Genomic DNA, 23,594 nt, shown 5'->3' with positions numbered 1-23,594 from the left:
TCCCAGCATCATGTAAACACATGGAAGACAAATATCCAGGTTCATGCTCATATGTACAGCTGTGGATGACTAAGTTCGACTGGGATGGTAACTTAGACAGGCCAGGCAATATTAGCAAATTAAAAGAAGATTTAATAGAATATGGAAAGAAACATCCAAAAGTAAATGTGGGGTTGACACAATGTCACCTCTGGCTCACTGAATCAAAATATAGAAGAGAAACGAAAAAGAGAAAAAGAAAAGAAAAATGAGAACCTGGACTCCAGAAGACTGTAAAAAAGCTTGTGATGACATAACCTCGCCCCAAATGGACGTAGAGTTGTGCATCCAAGACATAAGACAGTTATTAGGAAGTTACCATACTAACGGTACTGAAACACAGCAAGTCCTCATGTGCGTTAATGGCAAGAAATGGGGCACTGTTAGAGGAGATTGGGTCCCAGTGGATCCAGCCAAGAACTAAATGACAGACTTGACAGACTGTACGAGCGCATGCGAACTACTTTTACCAGACGAGCTGACTACAGTGCCATTACGGCCACGAGACAAAAGACTGACGAAAGTTTTGAAGACTATAGTATGAGAATGAAAGATGTGTTCCGGAAAAATAGTGGAATTACATATGCAGAAGAACCAGAAGGTCCCTACCAACAGCAGTTAAAGCAAGCTATACATGGAGGATCAAAATCAGAGATAAAATTATGGGTAGAGAGACAGTTAGTTGATTTCGGAACTTGTCCCCTAAACCGCTATGAACAACATGCTATGCATGCTGAAAGACAATGCCAAAAAAGTAAGAACCAATTAACAGGCATGTTTTTCAATGCCAATCCTTTCCCAAGCTGAGGCCGAGGGCGTGGCCGAGGCGGAAGTGGAGGAGGAGGCAATTCCTATGAAAATGATCAGTGTCATTATTGTAAAAATTATGGACACTGGGAACATGATTGTAGAAAGAAACAACGTAACCAGAGATACAATAGAGGACAGCAGCAAGGTTCTAATCCACCCCAGCAATGACTAGAACCGGAAAAAGATGTCACAAAAATTAGAACAAATCAGGGCACAAAATTTGACCAACTGGAAAAAGAAGACTTAGAAGATGTTTTAGACTTAGAAACCATCTTCCTGTTTGCTGAAGGCAAACCAGAAATACAACTGACCGTGTTAGGCAATTCTTTAACATTTTTAGTAGATACGGGTGCAGGTAAATGAGTAATTAGAGATCCAATAGCCCTAAAGCCAACTTCTACACAGATTTTTGTGAGATCAGCAAATGATCTCGTAATTAAAGAATGTCAGTTCCTGTAGATGTTTGTAACCCTGTAAGTGGAATCACACTTAAAGCTCATTTTGTGATTTCCACCACGTGTCCCGTAAATCTGTTAGGAAGAGATCTTATCTCTCAGCTTCAGTTGATGATTCGTACCACAGCCGAAGGGATGTGGTCTGTAGATAGAATGGTTAATCTGTGGGTAAGGGAAGGAGGGACGTGCAGTAAATACTGGTCACTCGACATTCCTGAAAAGCACCCCCTTCCATTCTCTAACCCAATCACTATGTTATATGTGTGGCAGCATGGAGTTCATGCGCTGCCGATCACCTTAATTGTTCGGGCAGTTGCAGCTGTGGCGTTCCCCTTAAAAGGAGACTGTGCTGCACTGGCTGCTCTTGTTGTCGAGCTTTTGGGTGCCACGCCACAGTTTACTTGGTCCTCCTCATTTGATTGCTGTGCGGTCGGGCTGTGCTATTCCATGCGCACCTGGGTCTGCTGTCATCAGAGCTGGGGAGCCGTGGGTGTCTTTGGTTCGTCGGCTGTTTGGCCCTGCTAGCGGGAACGCTGTGGTGGCTCGGTGTGCGTCTCCATTTTAGAGATTTCTTTCCCTTACCTGACGGTACGTAGCGGCTGCTTTTAGCCTCACCATATGGGGAATTGTCAGCAACCTAAAATTGCTTTCTCTCTTAACAGAAATTGTTACAGGTGCCGGCTCTAGTGCGCTTTCCTCCCGTTGCCGTTGGCCGGCTGCTGTTTTGCCCTCCGCATCGCGTTTATCGCGTATGCTCCCGACTGTCACTCCTATCTACCTCTGCGAGGTATCATCGTGTGGGATCCAATCTAAAGTGCGAGTGTGTGAGTGAACTGCGCCTCTAGGAGGACTAGGATTGCCTTTATTTTGGGTTTAATGTTTTGTTGCGGGGGTTATTTTGCATGTTTATTTGGGGTTGATTTGTGATTATTGTTTGTGTGGGTTATTTTGCATGTTTATTTGGGTTTGACTAAGTGTGCTTTTTGCTCGTGTGGGTTATTTTTGCATGTTATTTGGATTTGATTAAGTGTTATTTGTGTGCTGTGTGGGTTATTTTTGTATGTTTATTTGGGTTCTATTATTGTGTACGTTTTCTGTTATTTTCTAAGTGGTGCCGATCCTACCCTGTGGGGTGCAGGTGTTTTAAAGATAATTGTAAAATCTTGAATATGAATTTAATATCTGCACGTTGAGTGTGTGTGAATGGGTGTGTGAGAGTATTTTAGCAATTGTTGTTAGCGGATATCCGGAAATAAAGGTATTAATTTTGCACATTGGACCGGTCTCTTATCCTCATTAGAAAACACTTGTGCAGCCTTGATAATTCTCCAGGTGGAATTCCTGGGGTGGCGTTGTCGACTTAGAAAAGAGATATACCGAGCCCCGTCTGGGCCCCGCCACATATGGTAAAGCTCTGTCATACTTACAGCCTGAAGCCCAGCTCCACAATCAAGCTGACTTGCATGTAACCATGCAAGTGGAGCGCATAGGTGAAATCTGTAAATCAAACTCACACGGCTATGCAGAACAGTTTGCTAAACTTAAAGATCCACAAATGGTTGTAATTATGCACCTTTATGTGTGTGGTCAGACGGCTGTCTGCACGGCAGGAAGTTTTTTCGCCGAAGCAGCAGCGCTATTCAAAGTGTCAGGTTCTGTACCACATGTTTCTATTGCTAAACCGCTTAAGAAAAGATGGCAAGATTTGGGATGCGACATAAAATAGCTGTATGTAAATGCACTGCACATACTAACAACACAGATGCAGTCTCATAAGGCAATGCCTTTGCTGACAAAGCCGCAAAGGCTACAGCAAATAACAACACACTTCTTGATAATGATGAGGAATCATTTAGCTCAGAACCTGCAGTTAATGATATTCTAAAAATGCAACAAAATGCTCCAGAAAAGGAAAAGGCCACGTGGAAGAAGCGAGGAGCCAAACTGGATGACAAAGGACTGTTAACCATAGGCAACAAGCCAATCCTTCCCCAGAATATGCATAAATGGGCAGCATTCGTGAGCCATGGGCCATGCCATGTCTCAACAGGAGGGATGGTACAGATGGTTAATGAACATTATTACACTATAGGATTTCATACATACTCAAAAAATTTTTGTTCACAATGTGCTATTTGTGTAAAACACAGCCCACAGGGAGCCCTTAAGGCCCCTGCAGGCACTACACCATTACCAAATCATCCATTTCACACAGATTTTTAGATTTTATTCAGCTAACACCATGTGAAGGTAAGCAATATTGTCTAGTAGTGTTAGATGGATTTACTAGGTGGGTAGAAATTTTCCCCACGGCAAAAGCAGATGCACTAACAGTGGCAAAAGTCCTATGTAGAGAGATCATTCCCAGGTTTGGCATCCCGAAGGTCATCTGGAGCGACAATGGAAGCCATTTTGTAAATGAGGTAGTGAAAACTGTAGGAGTAACTTTGGAAATTGATTTGAAGAATCACTGCGCGTACCACCCTCAGAGTGCAGGATTAGTTGAAATAGTCAACGGTACTATTAAGAATAGACTAAAGAAGTGTATGGACGAGACAGGAAAGAACTGGATGTTTTGTCTCGACCTGGTGAAATTATGGATGCACATAACACCACACAAGAAAACAGGCATCACACCCTTTGAAGCATTATATGGGCGGCCTTATTGCCTACCATACTTTGCAACAACAAATGAGTTAGAACATGTTGAGGAAACAATAGCAGATTATCTAAAAAAGGTGTTACTCAACCGATGTATGAATGCTGTAAATGTTCTGCCTAGTCCTGTGTCTTCCACAGATTCCACCCCCCAGGAACCCATTCAACCGGGCGACTACGTGTGGGTGAAGAAGTTTGTGCGAAAGAGGTGGAACACGCCTAGATGGGAAGGTCCTTATCAAGTACAGTTGACCACAAAGACTGCAGTTCGAGTGGATGGGAAACTGTCGTGGATACACCTTTCCCATTGTAAGAAACAGAAAATTCTTCCAGGTGAAGGCGAGGGAGCAGTGGCGGAGTCCGTAACGGCTGACGGCCTGTATAGGTCCAGCAACGGCTGAACCCCGTCGGAACCTGAGAAGGAGAGTTAAAAGGAAATGAAGTTGTTCTTCCTGATTGTGGTGAGTACTGTGACGGCGGGACTCGTGAGTTTCGGAACTTCCGACAGGAGGGAGGTAATCAGGGACAGAAAGGTGCTCTGAGACAGGATGAGAGCTACGCGCGCGCTAAACGCACCGTAGTTAGCCACTTAGGACATTCATGGTTAGAACAAAATCCAGAGTCCTCACACATTTATTGGTTGAATACATGGTGGCGCTATGCTAATTTCACAGCTCGGACACAGAATCATTCTCGTTGTTATGTTTGTTCTATGTTACCAGTTTCCGTGCATACACCAAGAGCCACTACGGACAATGACAGGGAAAGCCAATAGATTCAGATTCCCTGTACTGGGTGCGATAAATCACACATACTGTTATGCACGGAGTGGTGGTAAAGATTTGGGGTCATTACACAAGGATGTCTGAACCACGCCCCAAAACTCGGTAGCGGTTTTTTGTGAAGCACTGCTCCGGAGCTCGCTTCAAATCACGTGACTGATGACGTTTGAACCACTTCACTGCTTTATTCAGACTGAATCAGCTGACTGGTTCGGTTCAATGGGCGGGGCTTTGAACAATTGGTGGGTCTCAGTTGTGTTTAAAAATGGATGAAACAGCGCAATACGTTGCCTATCTGGTCAATACCTTTTTGGATTGATTTGATTAGCGTTCGTATTGCTTTCGGTTTGCTTTCTTATTGCTTTGCAATGGAACCAACCAGGAAGAGATCTCAAGTCTGGGACCACTTTGAAATGGTGCCGCCAAACAATGTAAGTGTTACAAAAGTATTTTTCAACTCTTATTCACACAGTAACAAATAATAAACCAAACACACATCTCATTTTTAATTTGCAGGTGAAGTGTTTGCTTTGTTCCCAACATCTGGCGTATAATAATAACACGTCATCAATGATGAGGTATTACCGAAACATGAAAATGAAGCTGGTGGTGCTGCTGTGATGACGTTTCCACCAGGTGAGTGGGTGCTGTTCCAGGCAATATTAAGAGTAACTTTTAAACTTTACTGCACAGGTTTGGGTGTATAAAATTAGTTAATTAACTAAATTAATCTTGTTCTGCTAACTTCCATATTTTATGTAGCAGGAAGCAGGAGCTTGATGAAGCTCTAGTGGATTTCATAGTGAAAGATTCCCAGCCTTTCACTGTGGTGTCTGATCCTGGCTTCCGTGCTCTGGTGGCTAAACTGGATCCCACATACACCCTTCCATCAAGGCAGACAGTTAAAGCCATGGTGGAGAGGAGGTATGTGGAAGAAAAGGAGAAGGCCAAGGCAGCCCTGCAGAATGTTGACAGTGTCAGCTTGACCAAGATTTGCCCAAGATTTGTGTTTTTGTGTGGGTTGGAAAAGTGACAGAGTGAACGTGAATTAATAGGCTCTTTGTCCTTGGGAATTACCCCCAGAGTGAAACCGGACCAACGAAGTTTGGTCTAGAAGCTTGTTTCACTAAGGCATTGAGTTGACCGTTGGAGTCATTCACATTCAATCTCACTTGGGAGCATAGTTGAAGATGGAACTAGAATGTGGTAAAGCGTGTTGGGATCAGGGAGAATGTTCCCCCTATCCTCGGTCTGTGGAAGAACAGTGGAAGTGGACTTTTGATCAGGTTGTGAGTGGCATGAAAGAAGAGGACAGGGAGAAAGAATTGGATGCAATGAAAAGGTTGTGAAAGGAAGCTCAGAAGCAAAAATACTTCCCCCTCCAGGGAGGAAGGTTAATTTAGCTGAAGTATTGTGTAAGTGGGAGTCAGAAATTCACACCATATTACAGGATCATCTTGATAATCCAAAATTAGGTTTTATAGCGGGAAAACCACTATACCACTATGGTTACATAGTAAGACAGACACCCTCAAACTTCCAGCTACATGTATACATGAATTGGAGCTTCAAGAGCCTGTTGAATCTCAGAAAGAATTATATTCAAAAGATCCAGGTTCATTTATGGAAAATTATGAATCAGAATCAGGTGAAGAGGGTGAGTGTGAGTATAGAGGGTTACCGCTGACAAGGACCATAAACATTGAGGAGGTGGGTCAAATAGGAATACGCACGCGGAGTAAGGGGCCCATTTCAGGAAGACTGCAGCTACAGGCCCCTCTGATCCAGAAAAGAGGAGGAAAGGAACCGGTATATGTTCCGTTTGCTATCACAGACATTAATTGTTTGGTGGATAAGATGCCTCCACCCGCAGAGGGAGGCGGCAAGTGGATGTCTACCCTTTTCAGTTTAACACAGAGTACGCAGCTGGCGATGGGAGACTTTAAAGGAATTTTAGGGAGACAAGTGTCTCTCTGGGATTTGGATTAAGTTGAGGTAGAAGCAGGCATTAAAGATAGACCTAATGCTGCACGTTTTGGACCTTGTGCAACCAGGGTTGGTGAAGCTAACAGATATTTCTGGTATCTCCAGGAGCAATGCAGAAATTGATATTTAAGTGGGAGGAAAGTGAGTCAGCAGCCATCCTGGTTTAGCTAATCTACACACCACTTTGTTTCGTCAGGCAATAATTTTTGGACTTCCGCAATTAGTGAAAGAAGCCACGGAAGGAAATCCTGACCTTCCAGGCAGTACGGCGGATGTCTGGGAGAGACATCTTTCACACCACATCAACACATTTAAAGTTAAACAACAGGGAAAGAAAGAGGGGGTGGTGACAGCACAGGAACAGCTCTGGAAAAAAATAAAGTTAGATGAGGTGCGGAAAAAGCTTAATGATAAACAAAAGGAAGAGAAACAGATGGTTCAGCAGTTTCCTTGGCAGGTGCAGCCAGATCCGTTAGGTCCGCAACAAGATTTTGCTTCGACAAACCCGTATTGGATCAGTCCTAGGGAAGGCATGTGTGGGTGACGCGGCAGGCAGGGATACGGCTTGATAGGCGGGTACTTAGGCCGAGATCAGTGTCACGCCTGCAAAGGGTATGGTCATTGGCAAAGGGACTGTCCATATTGCAACTATCCAGAGGTACCAGGCAGTGTTCCACTATCTCACGGAATTTATCACTGGAGCTGATCTTATCTGACACTGTCAAGCTTGTGGGGTTCTCAGGGAAACCGGAGAGACTGCCGTTTTCTGTGCCATTAGTGACTCAATTTGCCGGACAGACTGTGTTGCACCCTTTGTGATTTCACCACATTGCCCTATCAACCTGTTGGGATGAGATCTCCGTGTGAGGACAGGAGCAACTATTCTGTGCAGAGACAAAGGTCTCGTGGTGCAATTTCCTCATGGAATGAAACTGAACTGCTGTATTCCACACCAAGGTGTGAAGGGACAGATGCTGATGAGTCCAACACCCTCTCCAGAACGGGGGGTGTGGGCGGACATTTATTGGGGAGAACTTGAGCCAGAGACCTCACCTGGTGTCGGTGTTGGCATTGTTTCAGAGCTGAAGGTCCTGGTTGTCAATGCTAAGCCCTTTTGCCCTACCAGTTGATCCCTATCATGTCAACCTATTTTACGACCGTGAGAATAATGAGGTCTATCAGGATGCGTTTAGAGAAAAGTTAAAGGGAAATTCCTGGATGATTACATCACCGTGTTTGTGTGTTGGGCCTGAAGGTGTGGCTGCGCAGGTTTATTTTACTGCTGAACAAAATGAGTGGTATGAGAGACTGTAAAGGAAATGTTGTCATTTCTGGGTCTCGCGGGTATAGTAGACATTTTATTCCTGCATATTCAGAAAAGACCTACGTGCAATGGTGGATGAACAGGGAATGCGTAATTTGATGGCTCGGTTAACATGGACAACTGAGGGAGAGAGAGTGCTCATTGCTTAAACAGGTACTCATCACAGCTGCACATTTGGTAGTTCCGGATTATAAAGATACTTTCTTTTTGGATGTTTCTGAAGGAGAACATACAGTAAATGATGTTCTCTTTCAGAAAAAAAGGCGTGATAGATTTTACTGACATGATAGAGTTAATGGGTTCCGATACCTTTTGGCGGCAGTGGATGCATACACAAGCTGGCCAGAGGCGGTTCCCGTAGAAGCAGAAGATGCAAAAGTGTTATTAAATTTTTGATTAATCAATATATTCCAACACATGGTTTCCCCAAGCGAATTAGGTCTGATAATGGAACTCATTTTAAGAATAAAGATTTATCCATTGGCCAGCCCAGCACTTTTATGAAATATAAATCTTATTTTGTTCAACTAAAAATGACTCTCAGTTTTCTCCCAAAAGGCATCCTCTGTAACCACAGTCAGTGAGGATCCAGGAATTCCACACACAGCTGAGTGGGTCCTCCTGAGAGTCATCACGCAAAAGTGATCAGAGCCCAGGAGGACTGGTCCCTTTGAAGTTGCAGAGCGAACATCACACGCTAACCATAACATACTAACACCCTAACACCCTAACACCCTAACTCTGGTATCACTGGAATCAATGTACCCCAGCAGGTAATTCACAGATCCGGAAACATCTAAAGAAGATGGCACAATGATTAAACTTCTATTATTTTTGATTACTTCAAAGGGAGAGCGGTCAATGAATTGTTAGTATTGGCCTATCTTAGGCTAGGCCAAAAGGGGGATTGAAGAGAATTGTCTCTATCTTGTTACTATGTGTTGTACCATATGTTTCTGTTAGAATTACTTTAGAAGTGTGACAGGTGCAATTTGGACCCAAATGCAGCACTCTGGAAAGCTGGACCGTGGTAATGACTTTTATTAACACAGGGGCAAACAGGAACTCAGGCAGACAAGGAAACACAGGAAATAGTCCGTTCTTCAGGCTCAGGGCCCGCACAAAGTCTATAGGTTGCAGGCTCGGGGAGTGGGTCGAGCAGAGCCGGAATGCGGAACCAAGGGGGAAGGACGTAAATCCTCGGAACTGTGCAGTTACGCTGACAGCGGGCAGTAATGACAGAAAGGGGCTTACAGGAGATGAGGCTGACGATGTCGCGGAGCAGACTGGGGACGAGCAGCAGCGAAGTCGGGGCCAGGCGGAGAAGTCAAAACCAGGTGAGCAGACAGGAACCAGAAACGCTGAGGCAGAAGTTAGTGATGGGCAAATGATATCGAGGCTTCGGAGCTTGTGTCACTCTTCCCGAAGCGGAGTGATTCGAAACACTGTGTCGGACCTTGTATCGAAACACCAGTGTCACGTGACGTTTCGCTTCGCGCTTCATTGCTTCAAAATGTTTCAAAGCCTTTCATTGGCTCATGGCGTTTCAATGCATTCTGAGACAGATTTGAGTGGTTTGATGGCATATCAGCTATATAAGATGCATTAATATGCTCCAAAATTGTTTGGTTGTGAGGGGATTTGGAGAGTGAGAGTTAGAGTATTTTGGCAAGTTTCATGGCGAGTACCACCAATAATCGACGTTCTAGAGTTTGTGAGGACAAATAACTTTTCTGCTTCTGTGAAAAATCATTCCAAATCAAACATAGGACAAATGGCAAACCATTATCTTTAAAGGTTTTCCTTAAAAACACTTCACACACACAAAAATAATGTTTCTGAATTCAAACACCATGATCATTTGCAAAGTAGGAAGGATCTTTAATCCTGTTAGGGACTTTTAGTAGTTTTTAAATAAATCTCAAAGTGTTCAATGAACCCTTAACCAACACTGAACCCTCAATATAATTTGCATTTATTCTTTGGGTTAATCTTGAATGTGTTTTAGAGTAAGGGGGAGAGCATCTGCATATTTTATTGTAAGGACGATATAATCATTATTTGGTATGAATGAACAAAACCCCTGGATGAGCACACAATTAACTTTTATTAGTGTCATGGGATTGCAACGGTGCCAGTGCTTCAGTCATGCTCTTTGGAGGTTGCTATGGCTTCAGGTTAGGGTTAACATGTGATATTCACTCTACAACTTCAAAGGGACCAGTCCACCTGGGCTCTGACCACTTTCACTTGATGACTCTCAGGAGGACCCACTCAGCTGTGTGTGGAATTCCTGGATCCTCACTGACTGTTGTTACAGAGGTTGCCTGTTGGGAGAAAACTGAGAGAGTCATTTTAGTTGAACAAAATAAGATTTATATTTCATAAAAGTGCTGGGCTGGCCTATGGATTGTAAATCTTTATTCTTAAAATGAGTACCATTATCATATCTAATTTGTTTGGGGAAACCATGTGTCGAATTAATCAAAAATTAATCACTTTTAACACTTTTTTTCTTCTGCTTTTACGGGAACCGCCTCTGGGCAGCCAGTGTATGCATCCACTGCCACCAAGAGGTATCGGAACTCATTGACCCTGTCTATCATGTCAGTGAAATCTATAATTATTACTTCCCCTGCTATGGGGACAACTGGAAACTTGCCCTCGTGTGGTCGAATTGTTGATTTTACATTAAAGTGTGTGCATATTGAACATTCTCTGATATAATTTTCTACAATGGCTGATAAAAATGGATGCCACCAATGTGTTAGATGCCGCATCATCTGTGGTTTCCCGCAGTGTGTCAGGCCGTGGGCCTCTTCCAGAACGGCATCTAACAGACCGGGCGGGAGAACAGGTCTTCCGTCTGGGCCCCGCCAAATTCCTTCAACTTTCACAGCCCCCCTTTTCCTTCCAAACAGTTTTTTTCATGTGGAGAAGCTTCTTCTTGATCACAACTAAGTCTTTCCCTGTCGTTAAGGATGGGCGATACCACACTTTTGGGATTCGATACGATACCGATACCGTTCATTTCTTACTGGCAATTTTTGTCAGTCAAAATATTATTACATTTAAGACAAATACAGACCATTTATATACAATTTATTATGGTCAATTGATTACTAGGATTTCCTTATCCTTTAAACCTGCATAAGACAGTTGTTCCATAAAAAAATAATTAGAACAATGTCTGACACCATCACACCTTTAGTGCACTTGAGGTATGTCATCACACTTTACTGAAGTCTCAGATTGCTTTTCAGAAATCGTATCATATTCACATTTTCTGCTTTAACACGATTGCGTCTCTGGCTGATTATTTCCTCCGGCTCTGCCTTTTGCTGACTGTGTCGGCTCGGCGCAGGCTATGTTGCAGGTTGATGCTCATTCCCTATCTCCTGTCACGTGACATGGGCCAGCTCAGTACGCCGCCAGGTATAGGGGTGTCTTGGCACATATTAATTTAAGTAACTAATCTAAAACGGCGGAAAGTGATGCATACACCCCAATTATTTTTTTTTAGTTAGTATCGATATTTATAAAAGAACATCGATACCAAATGAGTAGCTTGTGAGTATCGATATATCGATACCACGGGATCGATCTGCCCATCCTTACCTGTCGTATCTTGGAAGAATTTTGTGAACAGTTTTCTCTGCCAACAACAAATTGTAACTTGGTTTATAACCTGCAGCCTTCTTTGCTGCCTAATCTGCAGCCTCATTACCTCTTTTCCCTCCAGAGAGTTCTCTTTACTATGACCTTTGCATTTTACGACTGCGACCTCCGCTGGCTCCACGAGTGCCTGTGTCAGTTGCCTCATCTCTGCCTCATGTTTTATAGGAGAGCCTGATGCTGTGTTAAAACCTGCCCGCAACCATTGACAAAGTTCTAAGTGAATCGCTCCCACTACATACGCTGAATGTGTATAAATGGTCACTCTCTTTCCCTTTGATATTTCTAATGCTCTAATAACTGCCTTCAATTCTGCAAGTTGTGCTGAAGGGTCAACTGACTTGCTTATGCTTATTCCTACTAAAGATTATATACTATCCCTAACTTCTAAACTAGCTGTAACAGAAAACAAAAACATATAGTATAACACATGCTAATAAGATAAAATAATTCTCTTCAACCCCCATTGTAAAACGTGACAGCATAGTTTACTGGTGTTGATAAGTTCCTCTGCAAGAAGGTGAACTTTGACCTGGCCATTTGGGGAACAATGGAGAACAATAACTGTACCAGCAGCCAATGGGACTGAAAGAAGAAGACGAGGTCATCCAAGAAGAAAGACTGGATTGGACTGAATTAGCATCAATAATTTACATATGTGTTTCTATAAAAGACTGGGTCAAGGGATAGTTAGGTTGTCAGACTTCCTGCCCTGGCAATGGACTCTATTATTGTAGGGTTATGAACTGGCCCGGAGCGCTGTGATATTTGTATCTTGAATTGGTTCTATTGCTAAATACATTTTGAAATTGGCATTTTTCTTATCGAAGTCTTCATTCAAAGAACACACGGATTGGCAGTGACACACGAGAGGTATTGCGATCCAACAACAGACAGGGATGAGATGATTCCACCACGGCTGAGCCAGCAGAGATTGTAACTAAGACAACTGTGCTTCCACGGTGACCGATGGGAGAGCATCAATCAGGAATTAAGTCACAGGCTCATCTACAGCTCCTCAGTGTTGGTGCTGCTGACCCATTGAGGAGCTTCTGTTCTAAGATGGATTTTCAAAATAAAAGACAAGCTGGTTTATTGTTCCCAGCTGATAGAAAGTCATGAGGACCCTGTATCACTGAGGGTGTTCACTGCTGAACCTTTGACATACTGGACCACATCATGGTTGGATGACGTCCACTCCATGTGAGGCTGAAGCTACACTGACACTGGGCTGAGAAGAAGAGGGACATTTTCTGGGGGAGTGGTTGGAATGATCCACTCAACATCCCCATATAACCCAACACCACAAATTAACCCTCAAGGGCGTAAACAAAACAACTTTAATTGACTTTAAATCCAAAATGTGAGAAGAATTGTTATTACTATTATCGTTTAAATGCTATGATGAGTAGATTTAGAGTGTTTGAGGAATGTTGTTAAGAGAAAAGCAATGTGTGAATGTTTAAACTAAGTGCTGGAGCTGTTTACAAAACCAGCACTTAGAGGTATCTTGTTCGATAAGACAAGGAGGTCGTAAAGATGGGAAAAGTAGTTAGAAGACAAGGAATCGTGAGGTCCTGATTTACATAAATCTTGTGTGCACCAATAAAAGAGGCGAGCGAGCAGCAGACGAGCAGAGTTGACAGAGGAAGCCTGAACTGCTGTTCAGCTCTCCCTTGCAGGGGAGAGTTGACAGAGGAAGCTTGAACTGCTGCTCGGCTCTCCCTTGCAAGGACTCCAGTTGTTTACGTGGTTTGTCTGAGTCTTAACATAATAGTAAAGAACAGCGTGGGTGTCTAAAACTTCACCCTCACAAAATTTGGTCCTTCGAGCTGGATCCCATGACCTGGAGAGGAGCGCCGTGGGACGACTGAACGCCGAAGTCTGCGCAAAAAGACGTCCGAGTGAAAGACCTTTCATCACGAGTTGATGGAAGGCCGGTCTTCGTCCCTCCCAGGGCGACCATCTCCAGTGACGGGAAGAAGGCACTAAAACAACTCAGAGAGAAACCATAGAAACAACGGAGTGAGTATAAAACACGAAAAGCGCTACACTGAAATACTGCAGAGGTTATCCTGCCTGGTCATCGGGAGAGAAGCAGAGGCAAGATACACCGGCCTCTTCGGAGGTAGAAGCTTGGTGTATATTCTCCTGATTGGGAACGGGGGACTGTAAGGCCACGGCAGAGGGACTGAACTAGATATCCAGTAGGGATTGAGGGTTGTTCAGTCGGAGACCAGAAATCTCCACCCAAATACATAAAAACTGATAAATAAAGTGCACACATGAGCAACCAACATTCCACAAAAGGTGCTGAATTCGAAATCCCAGCATCATGTAAACACATGGAAGACCAGGTCCAGGTTCATGCTCACACGTCCAACTGTGGATGACTAAGTTCGATTGAGAACTAAATGACAGACTTGACAGACTGTACGAGCGCATGCGAACTACTTTTCACAGACGAGCTGACTACAGCGCCATTATGGCCACGAGACGAAAGTTTTGAAGACTATAGTATCAGAATGAAAGATGTGTTCCGGAAGAATAGTGGAATTCCGTATGCGGAAGAACCAGAAGGTCCCTACCAACAGCAGTTATGGGGGATCAGTTACAGTTACATGGGGGATCAAAACCAGAAATAAAAGCCTGGGTAGAGAGACAGTTAGTTGATTTCGGAACCTGTTCCCTAAACCACTATGAACAACATGCTATGCATGCTGACAGGCAATGTCAAAAGAGTAAGAATCAATTGACAGGCATGTTTTTCAATGCCAACCCTGTCCCAAGCCGAGGCCAGGGGCGTGGGCGAGGCCGAGGCGGAAGGGGAGGAGGAGGCAATTCCCGTGAAAATGATCAGTGTCATTATTGTAAGAATTATGGATACTGGGAACGTGACTGCAGAAGAAACAACGTGACCAGAGAAACAATAGAGGACAGCAGCAAGGTTCTAATCTACCCCAGCAATGACTAGAACCGGAAAAAGATGTCACAAAAATTAAAACAAATCAGGGCACAAAAATTGACCAATCTGAAAAAGATGACTTAGATGTTTTAGATTTAGAAACCATCTTCCTGTTTGCTGAAGGCAAACCAGAAATACAACTGACCGTGTTAGGCAATTCTTTAACATTCTTAGTAGACACGGGTGCAGGTAAATCAGTAATTACAGATCCAGTAGCCCTGAAGCCAACCTCTACACAGATTTTTGTGAGATCAGCAAATGGTCTCGTAACCAAAGAAAGAATGTCAGCCCCTGTAGATGTCTGTGACCCTGTAAGTGGAATCACACTTAAAGCCCCTTTTGTGATCTCCACCACATGTCCCGTAAATCTATGAGGAAGAGATCTTATCTCTTGGCTCCAGTTAATGATTCATACTACAGCCGAAGGAATGTGGTCTATAGATAGAATGATTGATCTGTGGGCAAGAGAAGGAGGGACGTGCAGTAAATACTGGTCACTCGACATTCCTGAAAAGCAGCCCCCTCCATTCTCTGACCCAATCACTATGATATATGGTAAAGCTCTGTCATACTTACAGCCTGAAGCCCAGCTACACAATCAAGCTGACTTGCATGTAACCATGCAAGTGGAGCGCATAGGTGAAATCTGTAAATCAGACTCACACGGCACACTAAGCTATGCAGAACAGTTTGCTAAACTTAAAGATCCACAAATGGTTGTAATTATGCATCTATATGTGTGTGGTCAGACGGCTGTCTGCACGGCAGGGAGCCTTTCCGCCGAAGCAGCAGCGCTATTCAAAGTGTCAGGTTCTGTACCACATGTTTCTATTGCTAAACCGCTTAAGAAAAGATGGCAAGACTTGGGATGTGACGCAAAATAGCTGTATATAAATGCACTGCACATACAAACAACATAGACGCAGTCTCACAAGGCAATGCCTTTGCTGACAAAGCCGCAAAGGCTGCACCAAATAACAACACACTTCCTGATAATGATGAGGAAGAATCATTTACCTTAGAACCTGCAGACAATAGCATTCTAAAAGAAATGCAACAAAGTGCTCCAGAAAAGGAAAAGGCCATGTGGAAGAAGCAAGGAGCAAAACTGGATGATAAAGGACTGTTAACCATAGGCAATAAACCATTCCTTCTCCAGAATATGCATAAATGGGCAGCATTAGTGAGCCATGGGCCATGCCATGTCTCAACAGGAGGGATGGTACAGATGGTTAATGAACATTATTACACTATAGGATTTCACACATACTCAAAACATTTTTTGTTCACAATGTGCTATTTGTGTAAAACACAGCCCACAGGGAGCCCTTAAGGCCCCTGCATGCACTACAACATTACCGAATCATCCATTTCACACAGTTTTTCTAGATTTTATTCAGCTAACACCATGTGAAGGTAAACAATATTGTCTAGTAGTGTAAGATGGATTTACTAGATGGGTAGAAATTTTCCCCACGGCAAAAGCAGATGCACAGTGGCAAAAGTCCTATGTAGAGAGATCATTCCCAGGTTTGGCATCCCGAAGGTCATCTGGAGTGACACTGGAAGCCATTTTGTAAATGAGGTAGTGAAAACTGTAGGAGTAACTTTGGAAATTGATTTGAAGAATCACCGTGCATACCACCCTCAGAGTGCAGGGTTAGTTGAAAGAGTCAACGGTACTATTAAGAATAGACTAAAGAAGTGTATGGACGAGACAGGAAAGAACTGGATGTTTTGTCTCGACCTGGTGAAATTATGGATGCACATAACACCACACAAGAAAACAGGCATCACACCTTTTGAAGCATTATATGGGCGGCCTTATTGCCTACCATACTTTGCAACAACAAATGGGTTAGAACATGTTGAGGAAACAATAGCAGATTATCTAAAAAAGGTGTTACTCAACCGATGTGTGAATGCTGTAAATGTTCTGCCTAGTCCTGTGTCTCCCACAGATTCCACCCCCCAGGAACCCATACAACCGGGTGACTACGTGTGGGTGAAGAAGTTTGTGCGAAAGAGGTGGAACACGCCTCGGTGGGAAGGTCCTTATCAAGTACAGCTGGCCACAAAGACTGCAGTTCGAGTGGATGGGAAACTGTCGTGGATACACCTTTCCCATTGTAAGAAACAGAAAATTCTTCCAGGTGAAGGTGAGGGAGCAGTGGCGGATTGTCCGTAAACGGCTGACGGCCTGTATAGGCCCAGCAACGGTTGAATCCCGTCGGAACCTGTGAAGGAGAGGTAAAGGAAATGAAGTTGTTCTTCCTGATTGTGGTGAGTGCTGTGACGGCGGGACTCATGAGTGACGGCTCGTGGGATCAGCTGTTACTCGTACTTTGCTGCAGGTGGAAGAACGATTTCTACTGGACAACAATGAAGAGGAATCAGAAGACGAATGGACAAACTTAATACAAGATGTAAATGAACTGTTTAAGATGCCTTAAGCTGTACCCATGTTGAACTGAAAGAAATGTGTTTCTTGGAAAATGAAGTAATGCATTTACATTTCATGAAAATGTGAAGATGTAATACTGATGATGAGAATCTAGGCACATTTAACGATAAACAGGAGGGAAATGTGAGAAGAATTGTTGTTATTACTATTATCGTTTAAATGCTATGATGAGTAGATTTAGAGTGATTAAGGAATGTTGTCAAGAGAAAAGGAATGTGTGAATGTTTAAACTGTTCAGCTCTCCCTTGCAGGGAAGAGTTGACAGAGGAAGCTTGAACTGCTGCTCGGCTCTCCCTTGCAAGGACTCCAGTTGTTTTCGTGGTTTGTCTGAGTCTTAACATAAGAGTAAAGAACAGCGCTGGTGACTAAAACTTCACCCTCACAACAACGACAATGAAAAGTGCTACAATGTTCCTCAAAAAATGTGTATGAGATGCAACCGTTATGAGAGGGTCAGTGAGAATGGAGGAGCCATCAGAAACAGAAAGGACTCAACAGAGTAACAATCAACAATAACAATAAAACAGCCCTGTTACTAGGGAGCCTAATACCACAACACATGAAACACCAATTTGACTCATTTCAATTAAACTCAGGAGAATAGTCGGAGGAGTCATTCAGGCAGTGACAATCCAAGTGTTCATCAGTCTTTATGATGCTCCACATAATGCTCCTCCTTTTCCAGATTAGGATCCTCCTCCTGAAGATGAGAGAATGAGATTTTCTCTTTTTTTTATATGTTTTTTAAAAAAAATAGAATTAGTTTAGATGTTTGGGATAATATAATCATTAGTAAGTGTAATAAAGTTTAGCAGTCAGTTGACTGTTGTTTGGATAACTGTAGTCAGTGGAGATGGTCAGGTTGAAAGTGTCAAACGACCCATTATAAAACCGGACAGCATAGTTTAGTGGTGTTGATATTTTGTATGCCAGAAGAATGTGAACCTTGACCTTGCCATATGAGAAACATTTGGCTCTTTTCTTCAAAAATACTTTCTTGCTGGGTTGGAGTTCAAAAACAATGGAGAACAAGGATTGTGCCTGAATTCAATGGGACTGGAAGGAGAAGACGAGGTCATTCAATCAGAGGAAAATATCAGACTGGATTTACATCAATGATTTGCCTCTTTGTTTCTATAAAGGACTGGGTCAAGGGATAGTTAGGCTGTCAGACCTCATGCCCTGACAATTGACTTTGTTATTGTAGGGTTTTGAACTGGCCCGGAGCTCAGTAATATTTGTATCTTGAATTAATTCTATTTGCTAAATACATTTTAAAATTGGCATTTTTCTCCTTAGAGTCTTCATTCAGAGAACACGCGGATCGGCAGTGACACACTCAAGAATATTGCAATCCAACATGAGCCTCCTTCTCCTTAAGAAGAGACCCCTCCTCCTTCTCCTCCAGATGAGGCTCCTCCCCCAGGAGGTCCCACACTGAGTAGTCACTGCTGAGGGTAGCAGGCAGCAGAGGAGAAGGTCAGGAGCAGGGCAGTCGTCTCCCAGGAAGCTGGTGGAGATGCTCCTCATTACAGGAGAGATGAAGTTGACGACCAGTCAGAGTGCGTTGGTTATTCGCCACAGCGCTCATGTAAATAATCCACTTACCAAAGATTTGATATTCCCAGCACGCACTGGTGCGACCTGTCCCTTTGTTCTCTGACCTCCTGAACTCAAATGACCCTCTTCTGTCTCATTCTGTCTCGCATTTGTGAGGACCGTTCTCATTAGCACAGCATTAGCGCAGCAGACATGGACTTACATGCACTTTGTTCATCAAGTGCATGATGAAATCTCCTGTAGTTCCAGTAGACTCCTGTAGTTCCAGTATGAATGATAGTTGCTACGCACCTGCACCACCATTTACTTGACATATAATTTTGTTGTGATAAAGCTGATGACAGCATGCAGCTGGTGTCTCTATTACCAGATAAGCTGTGAGATCATTTGGCTCATTGGCAGACAGGGGCAGCAGTAAGAATCAACTCAGCTTTAAAACAGCTGGACTGATCCATCACCATGGCGACTGTCTGACCCTCAACACCCTAGATTCGCCTCCACTTGAGGGCCAGAAATGCGGCACTGCAGTGGGAAGGTCTGCTCCATCAAGCCTTAAACTGGTCTGCAGAAAGGAGGAGGAGGAGGTGAACGTGGGGGTCTCATTAGAGACTATGAGCCCCGACAGAATCAATTACAGTGATGTATCGATTTGTCAGCAGGTCTGAGGGGCTTGGCGAGGGGAGCTGGGCCTGTGTCCCAACAGGAAGGAGCAGCGCGTAAATGGAAGCATTCCAATCAGAAAAGGATGGAGAGAAGAAGGGAGGAATGCAGGAGGAGGTAATGAAAGTAAAAATGGAACAGAAGAGAAAAGAGATGTAAAGACACATATGGGGCTGCAAAATTAATTTCCTGATCCAAGCTGATTTTTTCATTTCTATTCTTTACCTCCCTAAACTCCTCACACATCATCCCTTACTCATTCTCTCTTCAATGCTTCTACAGTTATGGAGGTCATTTACGCACACAAGAAAAAGCTCTTAAAGTATGCTGGACCTCAGGAGGAGAAACAGAATTTTTGTTTCACATTCGCTGATAACCTCATGCTTGTGTGGCACTGCTTGTGGACGATGGTCCATCCCTAGACAAGTTTCCAGCTCATCAGAGGTCCCCATCTGAGCTTTTGGGTGTTTTGGCAGTGATCTGAACATGGCCTGGAACCTCTCCTGCTTAAGGCATACTTACCGACCTTTTGTCCACAACAAGCGCTTGAACAGAGAGCCCCTTCAGGCTGAGCTACAACCGCCCTATCTTCCATATTTACAAGTATTTTGCATATTTGCACGACTATAAGGCGCACCTAAAACACTGAGATTTTCTCAAAAATCGACGGTGCGCCTTATAATATGGAGAGCCTTGTGTGTGGACTGAGTTCCAAAATCTGCTGTGCGTCTTTGGTGGGTGCACTACGGTAAACGCTCCGACAATCGATTAGCGGCACAACTCCGCGTAAGGATCCTCTAAAATGGCGCCGGTCAAGCGAGACACGTATGAATGAGGCTTACTTTAAACTGCAGGCCATCGAATATGCGGCTGAAAAATGGCAATCGAGCAATCTTAGTGTTTTCGCTTTATGAGGAGGCGGCATCTCTCCATACGCGCGAGGACAACTGTTGCGCAGCGGCTGCCCGCGGATTACCAGGAGAGGGTGGCCATCTACCGCACCTACTGCCACGACAAGATAACCACGCCTAGCCACATCACCAACATGGATGAGATCTCTCTGACTTTTAACATCCCTTTGACCCACAAGTGGAGAAAAAGGGACCAGCACGGTGGCGATACGCACAACGGGGCACAAAAAGTCGTCTTTCACCGTAGATCTCGGCTGCTACGGAAACGGACAGAGCGCTGAATGACGGAAGGCCTTCACAAAGACTATGAGGCAGCGGCGGGCAAGTTATGCCACCATATGCGGGTGGATTGTAGACGCATGTGTAACCAGCCTCAGCCCTCACCACAATGGTAATATCTGGGAGATACAGATATATTCTTCAGTATATAAATTATTTTGTGGGCCAGAAGGTCAAAAGTCTAGATTTGCAGGAGAAAGGGGTATCAGCAATGTGCATTAAGTGGAGAGTAAAGGATTCACACAACCAAGGTTAAGTTTGCTTATATTGTATTGCTTAAATGGGAAAAGACTGAAATGCCAATACACACAAACATTAAACAGCGATAAAGTGAATAAAGAAAGAAATAAATCCTCAGATGGTTCCCAAATCACAGTCTCTCTTGGGTGGCTCCCCTCTACCTCTACAGAACAGGAGAAATCCCAGCAGACGAAATCTTCTTGCAGGCCTTGAACTCAGGACTCATTCAGAAGAACAGAAACACACACATATATATCCACATACATCACAACCTTGGCTTTCAGTTTTCCTTACCATACATGAAATTATCTGAACACATTTCTCAACATTAATATTAAACAAATTGACTGAATCTTAACTCTTCTGTTACAATTTCCTTTCTTGCAACGCCACTCACTCTCACAAAAAACAGAGTGAGGGTAATGTAAATAAAATAGTTTAATATAAACAATTTTCTTTTAAACACAATATACATGAAATGAACGGCTCTTTACTCTATCAACTTACCATATGCACATTTTAACAGATTTAAAATGAAATATATAATATCAGCGAAGTTTACTCACCAGAGGCTCACGCATCAAATACACATACACACTGGCACAACTGCAGATCACATGGCTCTCATCCATCCAGGTTCAGGTTCTCTCGCTTCTTTGGCAGAATACACAGTCCACTAATGAATCCACGGCAAAAAGAAAGTTTCGCTCTCCACACCAAAAACCACAGTGATGAAAATTAGTGAATTATCTTGCCCTCTTAGACAAAAAAACAATAGTATCTGCAGCAAAAAGTTAGCAGGCGGCCATCTTGATGTCGGTCCGGTAGAGCGAGAGAGAGAAAAAAAAACGCACATGCCGCGACACGTACACCCTGACCCTAATTGGTCAATTATATCACGTGAACTCCTCGTGTCACGTGGATCTTGCACATCTTTTTTTCTACTTCCACAAAGGCACATTCACCACACTTAAATTAAAACAAAATGCCCTTTTTTTTTACAGACTTTAAGAAACAAACCTGTGTGGATTGATTTTACCTACTTATTAACATATTCAAAAATATTAACTATCCCTTCTCCGTAGGCTCATTTTAATTGAGCTCCTATTTATTTTTTGCAATAAAATATGAATTTATTTATTCTAACAACTGACAAACTGAGCTATTATTTAAGGCTTAGTAACCTGGGTTACACATGGGCTATGATACCGTCTTCATGTATTGTAAGAGCTTTCAAAAATCAACGCTGAACCGGAACCGGTCGGTGAGTCCGATTCAGATGATTAAGAAGAGGAATTCGGGATGTTGGACATTGAAATAGTGCAGCTGTTTAATTCAGATACAGAAGATATAAACTTTGATGGTTCTGTGGCGGAAGAATGAATATTTTGATCAATAAATGTGTCAAAACTCACTGTTTTACTTCCGTTGTCATTTTTTACTGTATGTTTCAACATGCGCCTAATAATACGGTGCACCTTGTGTATGTTTTAAATACAGAAATAGCACCCAAAACTGAGACTGCGCCTTTTTATACAGTGCGCCTTATGGTCGTGAAAATACGGTATTAGCTTTGACAACAGATGTTAGTTCCTGTGTGACTACAGCCTTAGTATCCCTGTTCTGATGTAAGAGGATACTCAGATGGAGGGACGATTATGTATATAACTACTGTAATTACTTTAATATTGATGAAAGATGAAAAACAACAGTGAAAGCAAAATAAAGTTTTCAAAAAATATCATTACCTAAAACTCCCTTGTTATTTCATCATCCTTCATCATTCCTGGACCACATTCTTCTGCTCCCTGAGTTGATGATCTTCTGGACCAGTTAAAACCCCTCACAGCTCATCAGAGCTGCTACTAATCTGGACACGTGGGCCGCTTGATCTGATGTGGAAACAACCATGACATCAACACTAAAGCAAACAATTGACACTGTTGTTGTTGTTTGCCAAATCTGCTTCACTGAACACACACACACACACTCTCCTATTTTTAATTATTTAAGGTGTATTTACACATTGTCCTCTTTTAACAATAACAGAAAGTGCTGAGAGGAATACTTTATAGACTGAAACAACAGCCCGTCTTCATGTTTTTTCACACTTGGTCATGCTGTTGCGGGCGTATGATGCTCAGTGGAGTGTGACAATGCTCCGTACATCTGGTGCTGCAGCTTCGGCCGTCTGCTTCCTTTGTATTGCAGATATGTTCCTTCAACACCGACGGAACAAAGCCGCAGATCAAACACCAAAATCATCTGAACCTCAGTGACATGCTTCACATGACCAGGACCCTGCAGCTAACACACTCACATATTACTTGCTCACACTACACACTAGTTCACACTCACATGACAATCACACTACACGCTCATACAGCACACTCAAAGTATACAGTGCACACTACACGCTCACATTACATGCTCATATGACATATTTACACCACATACTCACACCAGACACTCACTCCAGACGCTCACACCACACACTCAGTTCTCACTCACACTACACTACCACACCCCACACTCACAATACACACTCACATTACACGCTCGCAGTTCACACTCACCTTGTACACTCACAGGACAATCACACTACACACTCATACGGCACACTCAAACTATACACTATCCACTAGACCAGGTGTCACCAACCTTATGCCTGCGGGTACCCGGTATATATATATATAAAAAAATCTCATCTCTTCTTCGCCCTCCTGGGCGGTGCCTCCTTCCTTCAGACTCGGGTCCTCTACCAGAGGCCTGGGAGTCTGAGGGTT

At 43.3% G+C, this 23,594-nt stretch overlaps 2 long non-coding RNA genes across 2 annotated transcripts; one reads left to right on the top strand and one right to left on the bottom strand.

Moving 5' to 3' along the window:
- Window positions 1-560: 560 nt before the first annotated feature.
- On the top strand, window positions 561-2,581 carry LOC130535487 (uncharacterized). The gene is made up of 2 exons (XR_008953134.1): window positions 561-1,892; window positions 1,967-2,581. It is a non-coding gene; the product is annotated as an uncharacterized LOC130535487 (long non-coding RNA).
- A 6,498-nt stretch (window positions 2,582-9,079) lies between these two features.
- On the bottom strand, window positions 9,080-21,838 carry LOC130535495 (uncharacterized). The gene is made up of 2 exons (XR_008953147.1): window positions 21,375-21,838; window positions 9,080-10,381 (listed from the first exon to the last, which is right to left on the bottom strand). It is a non-coding gene; the product is annotated as an uncharacterized LOC130535495 (long non-coding RNA).
- Between the last annotated feature and the right edge of the window lie 1,756 nt (window positions 21,839-23,594).

Source organism: Takifugu flavidus, chromosome 12 (genome assembly GCF_003711565.1).
Source record: "Takifugu flavidus isolate HTHZ2018 chromosome 12, ASM371156v2, whole genome shotgun sequence".
NCBI classification, from domain to species: Eukaryota; Metazoa; Chordata; class Actinopteri; order Tetraodontiformes; family Tetraodontidae; genus Takifugu; species Takifugu flavidus.
Note: the sequence above shows the minus strand (reverse complement) of the source record. Positions and strands in the feature narration are given on the sequence as shown.